Raw genomic sequence first — 14,130 nt, 5'->3', positions numbered from 1 at the left:
ATGGTGTCCAACATCAAGCATGATCGCACAAAAGGCTATATTGGTGTATGTAATATGATACTGCGTAAATAAACACATAGGGTATTTTACCTAAACATGTATTTATTTTGTAATATCCTATCTCAATATCCTTCTTTAGAAAGCGCACACCTTTTTCTATGAAATCATTGGTGACATGTTTACGTTCTGTCCTGCGGGACTGGTTTGCCTATATAAGCAGGGTCGAGAGTCTTGCTGTTCAAAGCTTTATCAAGCAAGCAATAAAGACAACGAAAAAGTTAAATACATTTAGATGAAGCCAACTTTAGGAATGGAAGAAGGAAAACCAGTTGCGGTTTCAATTCAAGTAAGTTGTCTTGTTTAGATATATAGAAATTTGAATGAAATTGTTCTGATATTACATTTTAGTTAATTATTTATGGCCCGTTGAGTTTTCTTAACAAGCGTCGAATTTTGCATTTTTGTATACTGGCAGTTTCTCTCACTGAAAATCTTTCTATCTTTTAATCATGTATTTTAATTATAGCATTTTAACAAGCGTCGAAGTTTTCGCAAGCGACCCAGTTCTTCAGGTGTAAATATCCTACATTTACCATTGTCATAAAATGTTTTAGTTGCATTTAAAACAAAAGTTCTGTCACTTTGTGACAATATTCAAGTGAATGTAAAAATTTGCTAATAAAGAGCGTTTTGTTTCCCTTGCCCTGCATCACTGTTTTATTCTATTCAAATTTCACGTTTCATATCCGGGGCATTTACTTCTTTTAATTTCTGAAAATTGTCATGAAATATTATCACAGTATTATTTATCTGTTAGTTTATTTGGTTACATAAGTATTCTATTAGCTCATGACCGAATTTCAAGAACTTTGCCTACGCATTTATAATCCAAAATACGTTAAAAAGACAGAATTGGGTCTCCTGCAATTTTAAGTCTTACAAACGATTTTGTCAATAACATATATTTGCCAATACAACTTTTATATGTTTGAAATTCAACAAACTCGAGTCGTTTGCTATTGGTAAATCTGCACGTTAAAAGGTTGTTTTGTTTGTTTTTTTTTTTGTTGTTTTTTTTAATGTAAGAACGTATACGACTATTTTGACTGAAAAGCTTGCAATGTTCTATATTTTGAAACCTAAGACTGTTATTGAAAAAAAGAAAATGAACTCGTACAAGAACGCGTATCCGTACAAGTAATAACCAGGGGCGTACCTGCATGATTTTGAACTGTACGCCAGATAGATGAACAGCATAACTATGAGCCAAACAGCGATGCTGCGAGTACGGAGTATGTGAGAGAGAGTCTCGATTGGATTGTGTTTACAACGGTATTCTAGTTTTTCTTGTTATCGTTTTTGAAATAATCGTAATGTTTACATTTCATGCACGACTTCTGCATCCGCATTTTTGACAGGTTTTTGATAAATGCCTCTACCCATACATTGCGAATGTGTCAGGTTTTATCAACTTGATAATCATTGATTTATTTTTCTCACACGAAAGTAAACATTTTCTAGAAAACGTAAACAACATCTAATTTTTGCAAACGTAAATTCAAACTGCGTAAATTGCTTTGGTATTTCGGTATCCTGATCTGGATGTAGATTGATAGTTTTTTTTTACTTGTGACCTTGGATGACTGAAGCATTTTTGTTCTCCCTTTGCATGCTTGAATACCAATGTTTTACTTGCGGGTGAAACACAATATAGGGAACAGTAGTGTTGCACTTGGAGGTAAAAAAATAAGTTCTTAATTTTGACAAAAAAGTATTTTTCTACATAGTAGAGTGCTTGAAGTATAAGCAACTTAAGTGGTTTGCTGGTACTTGTATCGGAAATGTAATTTTTAAAGGCTGATAAAATGCATATTTTTGCTGGTTACGGACACTACAAGTGGTACATTTTGTAAAATAAAGCTTCAAATTTATGATAAACTTGAACTATTTTTACTGTTTTGTAGTGCAAACACATGGAAATACATAATGCAAGGCAAAAATAGGACTGGGAAAGGTATAGATACTGAAAAAAGAAACATATTGTTGGATATTACTTTGTTGCTAAAAGACATGTATATTATAATTCATCATCCATCTTCAATTTCAGTTTTAATGATGAAAACTTAATGAAGAATCAACACAAATTCTGTCTTTTTTGAAACAAAATGACTTAGATTAAAAGAGAAAGTGAATAATTTTCAAAAAATCCTAAATATTGATGGATACCAGTAATTGGTTACGGACACTACAAAAAAGCCTCAAGAATGGTTTTGCATTAGATTATGTTAAAAACATTAAATCCACTCATGAATTATTTGGTAAAATGTTAAAATGATACCTGAATGGAAAGTGTATTTAAATTTGATATTCTTCAAGCAAAAATATACAACTTGCCAAATTAAAACCAATGAAAAAGAAAACAGAACAACAAAATCTGAAAAGTGTTTTCATGAAATCTTGTAACTTAACAAGCAATATTAAGTTCTCTAAGTGATACATTATTAGTCCCCTACTGGTTGAAAACCAGTTTCGGGGACTATAGGAATGCACTTTTCCGTCATTCCGTCCGTCCGTCCGTCTGTCTGTCCGTCCGTCCGTCCGCAATTTCGTGTCCGGTCCATAACTCTGCAATCCATGAAGGGATTTTAATATTACTTGGCATAAATGTTCCCCATGATGAGACGACGTGTCATGCGCAAAACCCGGACCCCTAGCTCAAAGGTCAAGGTCACAACTGGAGGTCAAAGGTCAACAGGGCTTTTTTCCTGTCCGGTCCACAACTCTCCCATCCTTGAAGGGATTTTAGTATTACTTAGCACAAATGTTCCCCATGATGAGATGATGTGTCATGTGCAAATCCCGGACCCCTAGCTCAAAGGTTAAGGTCACAATTGGAGGTCAAAGGTCAACAGGGCTTTTTTCCTGTCCGGTCCATAACTCTTCCATCCATGAAGAGATTTTAATATTACTTGGCACAAATGTTCCCCATGATGAGACAACATGTCATGCACACAAACTGGACCCCTAGCTTAAAGGTCAAGGTCACAATTGGAGGTCAAAGGTCAACAAGGCTTTTTTTCCTGTCCGGTCCATAACTTTCCCATCTATGAAGGGATTTTAATATTACTTGGAACAAATGTACCTCATAAAAAGACGATGTGTCATGCACAACTTTCAGACCCCTAGCTCAAAGGTCAAGGTCACACTTAGCAGTCAAATGTTAACATAGCATGAACAGGTCTGTTTCGTGTCCGGTCCATAACTCTGACATTCATGAAGGAATTTTAATATCACTTAGCACAAGTGTTCCCCATGATGAGACGACGTGTCATGCGCAAATCCCAGACCCCTAGCTTAAAGGTCAAGGTCACAATTGGGGGTCAAAGGTCAACAGAGTTTTTTTCCTGTCCCGTCCATAACTCTGCCATCCATGAAGGGATTTTAATATTACTTGGCACAAATGTTCCCCATGATGAGACAACATGTCATGCGCAAAGGTCAGACCCTTAGCTCAAAGGTCAAGGTCACAATTGGAGGTCAAAGGTCAATAAGGTTTTTTCCCTGTCCGATCCAGAACTCTGTCATCTATCAAGTGATTACAATATTACTTGGCATAAATGTTTCCCATGATGAGACGACGTGTCATGCGCAACACCCAATACCCTAGCTTAAATGTCAAGGTCACACTTTGAGATCAAAGGTCAAGAGGATTTTTTTCCTTTCCGGTCTATAACTTTGTCATGCAAAGCAGGATTTAGATATCAGTTGGCACAAATATTCCCCTGGATGAGACAACATGTCATGCGCAAGAACCAGGTCCCAAGGGCTAAGGTCAAGGTCATATTTAGAGGTCAAAGGTCAAATTCAAGAATGACTTTGTACGGGACATTTCTTCTTCATGCATGGAGGGATTTTGATGTAACTTGGACCAAATGTTCACCACCATGAGGCACCCTTGTTTTTAGAATTACGTCCCTTTGTTTTTACTATAAATAGATTTTATTGTAACTTTTTTATTACTGGCGGTAGAGAAAAATCGAGACCACTTTTCTGTGGTACAGCATGCATGTTACAGCCAATTTTTAGGTGTATTTTGACCTATCTATACCTGGTAAAGAGTTTCTTGTGGACTTGTATTATATAGATTTATTTTTTTTAAAGATTAATTTCCCTTTTTTGTTACTATAAATAACTTACATGATAACATTTTTATAATCAGCCAAAAAAATTCAATATGAAAACAACTGTAGGTTTTTATATATAAATTTTAATCCAAGTGTTTTGTTATAACGTATTGTATATATAGTACAATATTGTTTATACATCATTGACAGATATCAGTTCATTATGTTATACTGCAGTAGAGAAAATTAGGTGCCTTCCAGTAGGGGACTTTGTATTGCATGGCAATACTTCATTCACTTGTTATCAATACTTTGTATTCATATCACACAACTAACACTTACACTTTTTTACTCAAGAATGTCACTAACCAGAAAAAAGAAATTAAGTTTATGGTTATGGACACTACAATATGAATTATCAAACGAAAGTACACATATCTATAATCTTTTTGTAACTTTTTTTTTCAAATTTCCAGATGTCTTGGTGTTGAAAATGTAGCCCTATTATCAGTCATAGTAGATTCATCTATAAATGCAACAACATTGTCTCTTATCTCCTATGACAGATCCTGTTTGTGTGGACACATAAATTTCTTTCCACTCTTTTTCCTTCATCATGTGATTTTGATATTAGTTCTGCTTTCTAAACTAATCTAGTTTTGAGTTACTCTTCTCTACTTCTTGTCGCTGTCTCATTCTACAATCCTTCTTTCTTTCTCTCTCATTTTTCTTTTAATTTTCACATTGACCTGGATTGAGTTTCTGCCTTTCTTGCCATTTAACCTCTTCTAACCTATTCAACATTTTTGTGCCTTTTAAGTTTCAGCACTGCAGGTGCCTCATCAGATCAAAACTCTATATCTGAATCACAAATGCACAATGAAATCAGACATACTTCTACTTTATTATAAAGCAATTAAATTGCAATATAAAATTATAACCATACGATACAAGATGTGCACACATACACATGCCATTGCCCATTCTCTAGAAAGCAAAAATGATCATAACTGCCGCCAGTAAAAATATACTCAGAGAAGATTCCTTCCCTTCATCTGCACATAAAGCTTGTTCATCTGTTAAAGTTTGAAGCAAATCAGGCTAAAAGTTTGGGAATCGTTGAGAGGATTTTCCCCTATCATTCTATATTCCATATAGCAAAAATTATCAAAGGGCCATAACTAAAGTAAAAACAGTCACAGAAAGAATTTCTCCCTTTACGGGCATCTGAACATCAAGCTTGTTCATCTGTGAAAGTCTGAAACAAATCAGGCTTCTAGTGTTGGAGGAGCTGGACACATAAAATGTTTCTCTGTATTCGTTATGATTAAACAGATATTATCAAAGGGCCATAACTGTAGTAAAACAGTCACAGAAAAAAATGTCGCTTTATTGTAATATACACATCTTGAGCTTGTTCATCTGTGAAAAGTTTGAATCAAATCAGGCTAATAGTGTGGGAGGAGTTGGACACACAAGATTTTTCTAGATATATTCTATAATAATTATTTCTATATAAAAATGTCATAGTATCATAACTGTGGTTAAAATAGTCACTGAGAAATTCCTTCTTTTATGATTATCTACACATCAAGGTTGTTCATCTATGAAAGTTTGAAGCAGAGCAATCTAATGGCGGGAGGAGTTGGACACACAAGACTTTGAACGCACTGACGGACGTACATACATAGAGCAGCAACACTATATGCCCATCACATAAATATAAAATCTCATCTAAATGAATATACATGTACCTGTCATCACATGGTTTGTACTTAGTACTTCTTGAAGAGATTTTGCTTTCATTTTAAAGTTTTTAGATATTACTTTTAATCATAAATACTTGTAAAGATTTATTCACTTGAACTGTAAGATGTATAATAATTTAAACAGAAATTTCAGTAATACTGGATGTTTTTTACATTGTTTTAATTTCTGTAGTGTCCGTAACCGGATAACACTGCCCCTCTGAAACATTTTGAAAAGAAACATTATTGTAAGCTACATGAACTTGAATTATCTTAACAATGATGCTCTTGAAGAAATTTGTCTAAGTGAATAACTGTTAACTATCATTATCACATCTTTACATTTTTAATATAAATCTGTGCAATTTAGATGATAAACATGATTTTTAGCACTTGAACTGTATCTATATCTTACAAATCTATAAAATACAATTGGTTACGGACTCTACATATTTTCATAAAAACCTGATTTTCAATTTTAAAAATTCATACAAATAAATTTCAGAAATAAATGATTTTGATTTTTTTTCTTTAAGTACTATTACAACAGAGAAATGATTCTGGACCAAAATATTAAAGAAAAAATAATGTTAACATTGCAATTAATCATTACAACAAAAGGAAGGAATTTCAGTGAAAAACTGCATAACATCTTACCCATTTCACATTTTTCTCGACAGTTTCAACAATTTTAATCCGATCATGATAAATCAAACACCAAAATAATCCTTAAAAAATTGTCTTTATGCTGATAACACACATTTACATAGAAATATATAATATCATACCATTATTTTATTTGAACAATATGGAAAATTCTAAGTGCAACAACATAACGCTTCAAAAATGACCTTTTCTAGATGCGTTTTGTGCCACTGCTTGAAAACTATTTGAACTAGATCAATATAATTTGGCACAGAACTTCTTCATATTTAGTGTTATGAAGTACAAATGTTAAATTGCACTAAAGGGTTAGGAATTTTTTGAGAACCATGTATAACGATGCGATATTCAAAATGCTCCCTATATTGTGTTTCACCCGTTGGGGCCTCTGTGGCCGAGTGGTTAATGTCGCTAACATTGAACCACTTGCACTTACCGATGTTGGCTCGAGCCTCACTCGGGGCGTTGAATTTTTCATACTTAGAAACCATCCAGCTGGCTTACGGAAGGTCGTAAAATAATGCAAGGAGGAGCACATGTGTTCTTTTTGTCATCGCTGTCTGTGTGCGTGCGTGCATGTATGCGTCTGTGTTTCTATCTAAGGCGGGCCTATTTGGCGATGTGTGGCTTTGGCTGTATTTGCCGTGCTTTATGCTTGAAACGAATCTACCCGGCTTACCTTTTCCAAGATAATTACAGGAACAAATAAATCTATTTCAAAAACGAATTTGATAAATCTCATGCACATGATATTGTTAAACGAAGAACTTAAAATAGCCGCCTAACTCCCTTTAGGTTTTACATTTTATTGCATTTTTTCACACTTTAAGCTTTTTCATTTTCCCGGTGTTGAATTTAATTGTACGCACAGGCGTATCGGCGTATGCCCAAGTACGCCCCTGATAACAACCGTTACCTCTCTATTTTGTTGATGGATTTTGGCTTCAGAAAAATGTTGGGAAATATTACCTAAGCATTTGAAAGTACATACAGCAAAATATGCAGAGTTATAAACATTAACTTGTTTTGGGGTTTACTAAAACAGATATCCAACCCTTCATATTGTAATTGTTCTTTATAATAGTTAATGTAAATAAAAATGTCACGTCACATAGTACGATGGCACTATACAGGGAAAACGGCTTCAATATATTTTATTTACTAGTTTATATAAAAGACATTTCAGAATCAAATTATATACATGTGTAACTGTGTTACACTTAAGTGGTACAGTCTGAATCAATTATTAGGCCAAACAAACTTGTCCGAAATCAAATGAGACAGAAGAAGTGTTTGCTATATGTTATTATTACATGTAATCGCAGTATTACTGTCAGGGCACTTGGTCTTGTGGCAGATTCCAATTTACACTTGGTCTTTTATGGCACATCTAGGTGAATAAATACAGGCGATCGGGCTATTATTTTAGTATCTGACAATTGTGTCACTAGTTTAAAAAATGTTAGTCGTCCGGGAAATTGGCATAAATACTGATATTTAACGACATCTATTAAAAGTAATTGCTTTTGACCCAGAAAATTTACAGTTTCATTTCCATCACATTCATCCTAAACATTACACCCAATTAGAAATGTTTGCACACATTCATTTTTTTTTGTCAAATTGTTATGTAATTATTTTGTTAAAAACTTGGCTTATCGTATACAGTATAACCAAATATATTATGTCTTCTTGAAACAAACTTTAAGCCTCATTGTTATATCAATGGCAATTCTGTACATATATTTGAAAGTGGCGTTAAATGGTTGAATTTAATCGTCGCACTGTATGGCTATTGGGCATAGAAACCGTAATATTCCCTTTGATGCTATTTATTAGCCAGCCTACTTACTTAGTATACCTTTCGTTTCAGGAAGTAAACATACAGTAAAATCACGTTTCAGCGAGCACGTAGTACACAAACGATTTATTCTAATATTCTTAAAGTCTCGCTACATTGCACTACTATCTGGGTCAAGTACATGCAGCCTGTTTGGAAAATAGAGCATAAAATTATTATAAACATGTTTACACTTTATCGGGTAAAATCAGCGATGTATATTTCGATTTCGAGGTCAGCGCTTTTATATTTTTAATAATGGAATGGTCCGTTATTTAGGTATAGGTCGACCACTTTTTTTTGAGCCGTAACTGATTTATGCAGGACAGTTGATCCGCCAAAAAAAGTAGGAACATATATGTAATACATAGTAAAGCGGTATAAGTTATCGATGAATGTAAACGAATGCATGTCCCAAAGTATATGGCGTTGGCTTAACAAACTTTCTTTTCGAGGTTCGAGCCTTGGTAAGTTCACATTTTTTTAATCGTTTGTTTCAATAAACATTGCACGAGAAAATTGTGCTGTTCATTGAATCGTTTAGTTAATGATGTGTTAGCTAGTCAAAAATACTTGTCTGTTAATCTTAGTTATCGTTTATTGGCTTCAACACGTCACAAATATAGTGATGATGCTCGTAAAATCATCAAAAATGTTCATTCATTTTGCGTCGAGGAGAAGACAAGTAATGGATTGAAGATCCAGTTGACTCGCAGTATAGAGCTTGTTTCAACACTTACCTGTATAAACCGTGCAACAGTGAAACGTGTTGCTGCAGAATCGAGTGTACCTGCATCAAAGAAGATGGAAGAAACGAACCTTCGACGAATTTGACAATGGCGTTATTCGGATAACAGTCAGTACAATGTATGTTCATCAGAATATTTTACCTACTCTAGATCTGCAGAATTTGAAAACAGCTCTTCGTAACATCATTGGCTATTCTGCTGGTAAGGAATACCTGCGTAAGCATCTTCAGCATCTAGGATTTACTTACCAGCGATGCAAGCAGAATCGTAAGACTTTGATGGAATGATCCGATATTATTCTGCAGCGTATATCTTACCTCAGGAAGATAAAGGCACTTGGAGATGCGGGTCATGCTGTTGTTTACACAGTAGCCATTCAGTAACCAAATGGCAGGACGAATCATCTGGTCTCTTTATTCCATTTTCAAAAGGTACGAAGTAATGCAACTTGTTCAATGACTTTTTAAATGTCCGTGGCCTTTAAACAAAAAATAATGGTTCTAATCTAATTTTTTTGTCTATTTCAGGGAGAGGATGATTATCCTACATGTAGGCTGTCACACAGGATTCATCGCAGGAGCAGAACTGGTATTCAAAGCCAACAGTAGTTCCGGTGATTACCACATGGAAATGAACACAAAGAACTTTACTAGATGGCTCACGGAGAAGCTGATACCGAATATACCTCCTAGTCTCTCCTAGTGATGGATAACGCTGCATATCACAACGTGCAAGTAGATCGTTGTCGAGGAAAGCAGACATAAAGGACAGGCTCAGAAGACACAACATATCTTTCTCAGACAACTAGTTGAAGTCGGAACTTATTGCATTCTGCAAACAACAAACAAACAAGCCTGATCCAGTTTATGTGGATGACCAGTTACTAGCAACACATGGTCACCAGGCGCTTCGACTGACTCCTTACCAGGCGGATTTGAACCCCACTGAACTTATTTGGGGCGTTTTAAAAGGTCAGTATTAAAACAAGTTTCTAAATTGTTTACTGAATACATATGTGCGAGAATTCATTGAAATTCATTTTCATGTTTACCTTTATTTTTCAGGCTACATTGCACGTAAGAACTTGACGTTTAAGATTGCCCATGTGAAAGGACTTATTACGGAAGGTTTGCAAACAGTTTCATCTTCAGATTAGTCTAGGTGTATTGACCAGTTGAACAGAAATACTGGGAGTTGGATATTGCTATAGACGATCTTCCAGCACCGGTGACCATTGAGCTTAACTCGGATTTATAAATTGAACTCTCAAACGTCAAAATCAAACTATATTAGTTTTAAAAGCACATTGCGTAGCTATTTAGTAAGACTAGCCACCAGACTGATAATGAAGAATTGGTCACAAGATTTAAACTTTTATTCTCTGTAATAATGACAAATGTCAGTCTATTTTAGAGTTTTTCTTGGAGAACTGTTTGTAATATTATCAGTTTAGTATCATCCGAAATGTTCTGGGAGAGTTGACTATGGCTATTAAATTACCCCTAGATAATTTGGTACATCATGCCAGTGATCAAGAGTTATGAAGGTAGACATTGATATGTTCAGTTAACATTACTGGCTAGCGTCTTACAACCGGACACTTTTGTAATATTTTTCACGATAACTCGGGAAATAAATATATCTAATAGTTGAAATTTCACGAGAACAAAGCTAGGTTCTCTTCCCATCTAAAGACTTATTTTTTTTACTTCTAAAATTTTTCGAGGCCCAAACGAAAGGCCACCGAATCACGTTGTTTTAAGGTCTAACACTACCATGTTTCCGGACCATATATAGACAGCGAGTTGTCACTTTATTGATTTTCAATTTATGTTCAATATTGAATTAAAGTTATTTTCAACCAAGGGAAAGTAGTCGTACATTGGCCGAGTCATAGAATTGTACAAAAATACCCTCTCTTGAATCGATGATTTGATCGTATCTTTCCCGACTGAAACTTTTAAGTCAGCGGCTTGACTTACTGCATTTTTACAGTATACAATAAACCGTCTACGAATCCGAAGTAAGCCAAACGCTGAAAATATGTACTTACTGTTATTCATGGGGAATATATGTTTTTGTTTACTTTTTTTTTCTTTTTTTTTTTTTTTTTTGATATTGAGATTTTTTTTTCTTATCCGGAAGTGATGTTATGAATAATAATGATTGATAGTATGCTGTATATTTAGCGCGTTAGTATTTCCTTTGAACCACCACCAACAAAACAAAACTTCCTAAACACAAGCATGTTTAGACGGAAAGAATGGCTGACTTTGCAGGCCCGATATGCAACAGGTGATAAGTACATGCTCATTTAGATATTATTTCACCAAATGGGGAAGCTACCAGATACGAATGTTCTTCCGTCATGTGGTATGCATTAACATGTGTACATGGACCTGCCAACTTTCACAGCCAAGCATTATAGATGTTAAGCAGCATTGTGTCAGGTGTTGCAATAATTGGTACTGATTTTTGTGTCAATATACTGGCGAAACCAGTTATAATGCAACAGTTATTTCTCGACGTAAACTGCCGCTGGTTTAACTTCGTTGGTCAAAACATTTGAAATGCAAGTTTGCGTAATCTAAGATAACAGTTAATCGTCATCTTAAACGATACCAATGTGCTAAAGATAATAAGTTTTTAAAGCTAGAATTGAACTGATAATTTCTTTATTAATGTAAAGCTCACTCATGTTTTCTTTAGATGAAAGTCTGCTGACCTTCTCCAGCACTTATTAGAGGAGGGTATAGACCTCTGTGTGATCACTGAAACTTGGCTACAGCCGGATGGTGATGACGTTGTCAGGGGGGAATTGCCTCAGGATGGTTACTGCTATGATGATGTCCCGAGACCCGCCCGTAAAGGTGGAGGACTTGCCCTGTTATACAGAAACAATCTCAAAGTGTCAAGATGCCCAGCAAAAACCTTTCAGTCCTTTGAATGTGCTGAATGGAAAGTATGTTGTCAATCATTCATCCTCTACATCTTTAGTATATATAGACCGCCATATTCGGAGAGACACCCAGTAACTCAGGCTATGTTAATGACAGAATTCACTGAGTTTCTTGAACAAATAACGACAAGATCTGAGTCTCTGGTGCTGTTAGGTGACTTTAACATCCACATGGATAATAAGTCAGATTGCTACACAAAACAATTTCAGCAGCGTTTGAGATCTTTTGAACTGGTTCAACATGTCAGTGCTCCTACTCATTCTGGTGATCATATTCTTGACCTGATGATCACAAAGCTAGACGACAAACGTGTGAATGTCTCAGAACCTTTTGCCAGACTATTACATCTCTGACCACTGCTTTGTTAGTTGTAACATTGAACAGTGTCGTCCTCCCTTGATCAGGAAAGAAATCAAATCTCGCAAATCTGTATCCAGTGACATATTACAAGCAGAATTCGGTCAATCAAATAACATTGCAGTGAACACGTCCAATGTCAATGATCTTGTGTCTGAGTTCACTAGAATCACGTCAGACATTGTTCAGAAACATGCCCCTCTAAAGGAAAGAACTATTCTCTGTAGACCGACAGTTCCTTGGTACTCAGGATACCTAAAACAGCTGAAACAATACATACGATCAATAGAGAAAATCTTTATGAATGACAAATCTGACCTGTCAAAGAAAGTATATAGTGGTGTAAGAAATATATATAGTGCTGAACGTTCTAGGGCCAAGGATGAGTACTACCAGAACAAGATTGGAAAAGCAGAAGGAAACATTAGAAAGCTATATGCTGTAACATCCGATTTACTGAGAAGATCGAAGGACAATCCGCTCCCATTACACACAAGTGCAGTATCTTTGGCAAATGACTTTCTACGATACTTTGCTGATAAAATAATCAAGTTGAGAAATGATCTTGAAAACATATCAACTGAAACACCCAGCAATGGTAATTCTTCCTACTCAAATCCACCTGTGATTATGAATACACTTACAGCGTTCAAACCACTTTCCGAAATTGATATTTTGAAACGTGTATATGCATCAAAATCTACAACTTGTGAACTTGATGTGATACCAACAAAGAAATTAAAGGAGCATTTTTCACAACTTGCTCTCGTTGTGACAGAAAGAGTAAATCGATCACTGCTATCTGGGGTGTTCCCTGAGGAATGGAAAAGTGCTGTGATAAAACCTTTGTTGAAGAAGAAATGTCTCCCACTTGAACTGCAAAACTATCGTCCAGTGTCAAATTTAACATTCCTCTCCAAAATTCTTGAAAAAGCTGCACTAAAACAAATCAATAAGCATATTGGAGCTAACAATCTCCTCCCAGCTTACCAAAGTGCCTATAGAAAATATCATGGGGTTGAAACAGCAATGGTCAAAATGTATAATGATCTTTTGGAAACCATAGATGAAAATCAAATAACAATCGTGGTCATGATCGACTTGAGTGCAGCGTTCGATACCATCGATATCCCGATACTGATTCAAATCCTTCAAGATGAATTTGGTATACATAACACTCCCTTGAAATGGATAGAATCTTATCTCACGAACAGAACAATGAAATTTTTAGTCGAACAGTCAGCATCTGACACGGAGCCACTGAGGTTTGGTGTCCCACAGGGTTCTTGTGCCGGACCTGTGATCTTTACCCTGTATATATCGGCTCTCAACCGAGTGGTGCAGAAATATCCAGCTGATCTCTATGAATACGCGGACGACTACAAAATTGCGTTAAAAATTCAAGCGGGAAATTCTCAAAATGAGACATCTGTTCTTCAACAACTCGACAGTTATCTCAATGAAATCATAAAATGGATGACAACCTTCAAACTGAAAATGAATCAGTCTAAAACGGAAATAATTATGTATGGAACTAGACAACAGTTAGCGAAATTGAACATCACAAGTGTAGACGTTGGTGGGTGTGACGTAAAATACGTCGATCATGTCAGAGACCTGGGTCTAACTATGACCAATACACTGAACTTTGACCATCACATTCAGAAAAAGTGTCAGATAGCTCATGTG

General features: G+C 35.4%; 1 long non-coding RNA gene across 1 annotated transcript; it reads left to right on the top strand.

Moving 5' to 3' along the window:
• The first annotated feature begins 7,613 nt into the window (after positions 1-7,613).
• LOC123535408 (uncharacterized) lies at positions 7,614-10,749 on the top strand. The gene is made up of 3 exons (XR_006683214.2): positions 7,614-9,555; positions 9,652-10,095; positions 10,189-10,749. It is a non-coding gene; the product is annotated as an uncharacterized LOC123535408 (long non-coding RNA).
• Positions 10,750-14,130: the final 3,381 nt, after the last annotated feature.

Source organism: Mercenaria mercenaria, chromosome 12 (assembly GCF_021730395.1).
Source record: "Mercenaria mercenaria strain notata chromosome 12, MADL_Memer_1, whole genome shotgun sequence".
In the NCBI taxonomy this organism is placed as follows: Eukaryota; Metazoa; Mollusca; class Bivalvia; order Venerida; family Veneridae; genus Mercenaria; species Mercenaria mercenaria.
This window is presented reverse-complemented; position numbering and strand designations above follow the sequence as displayed.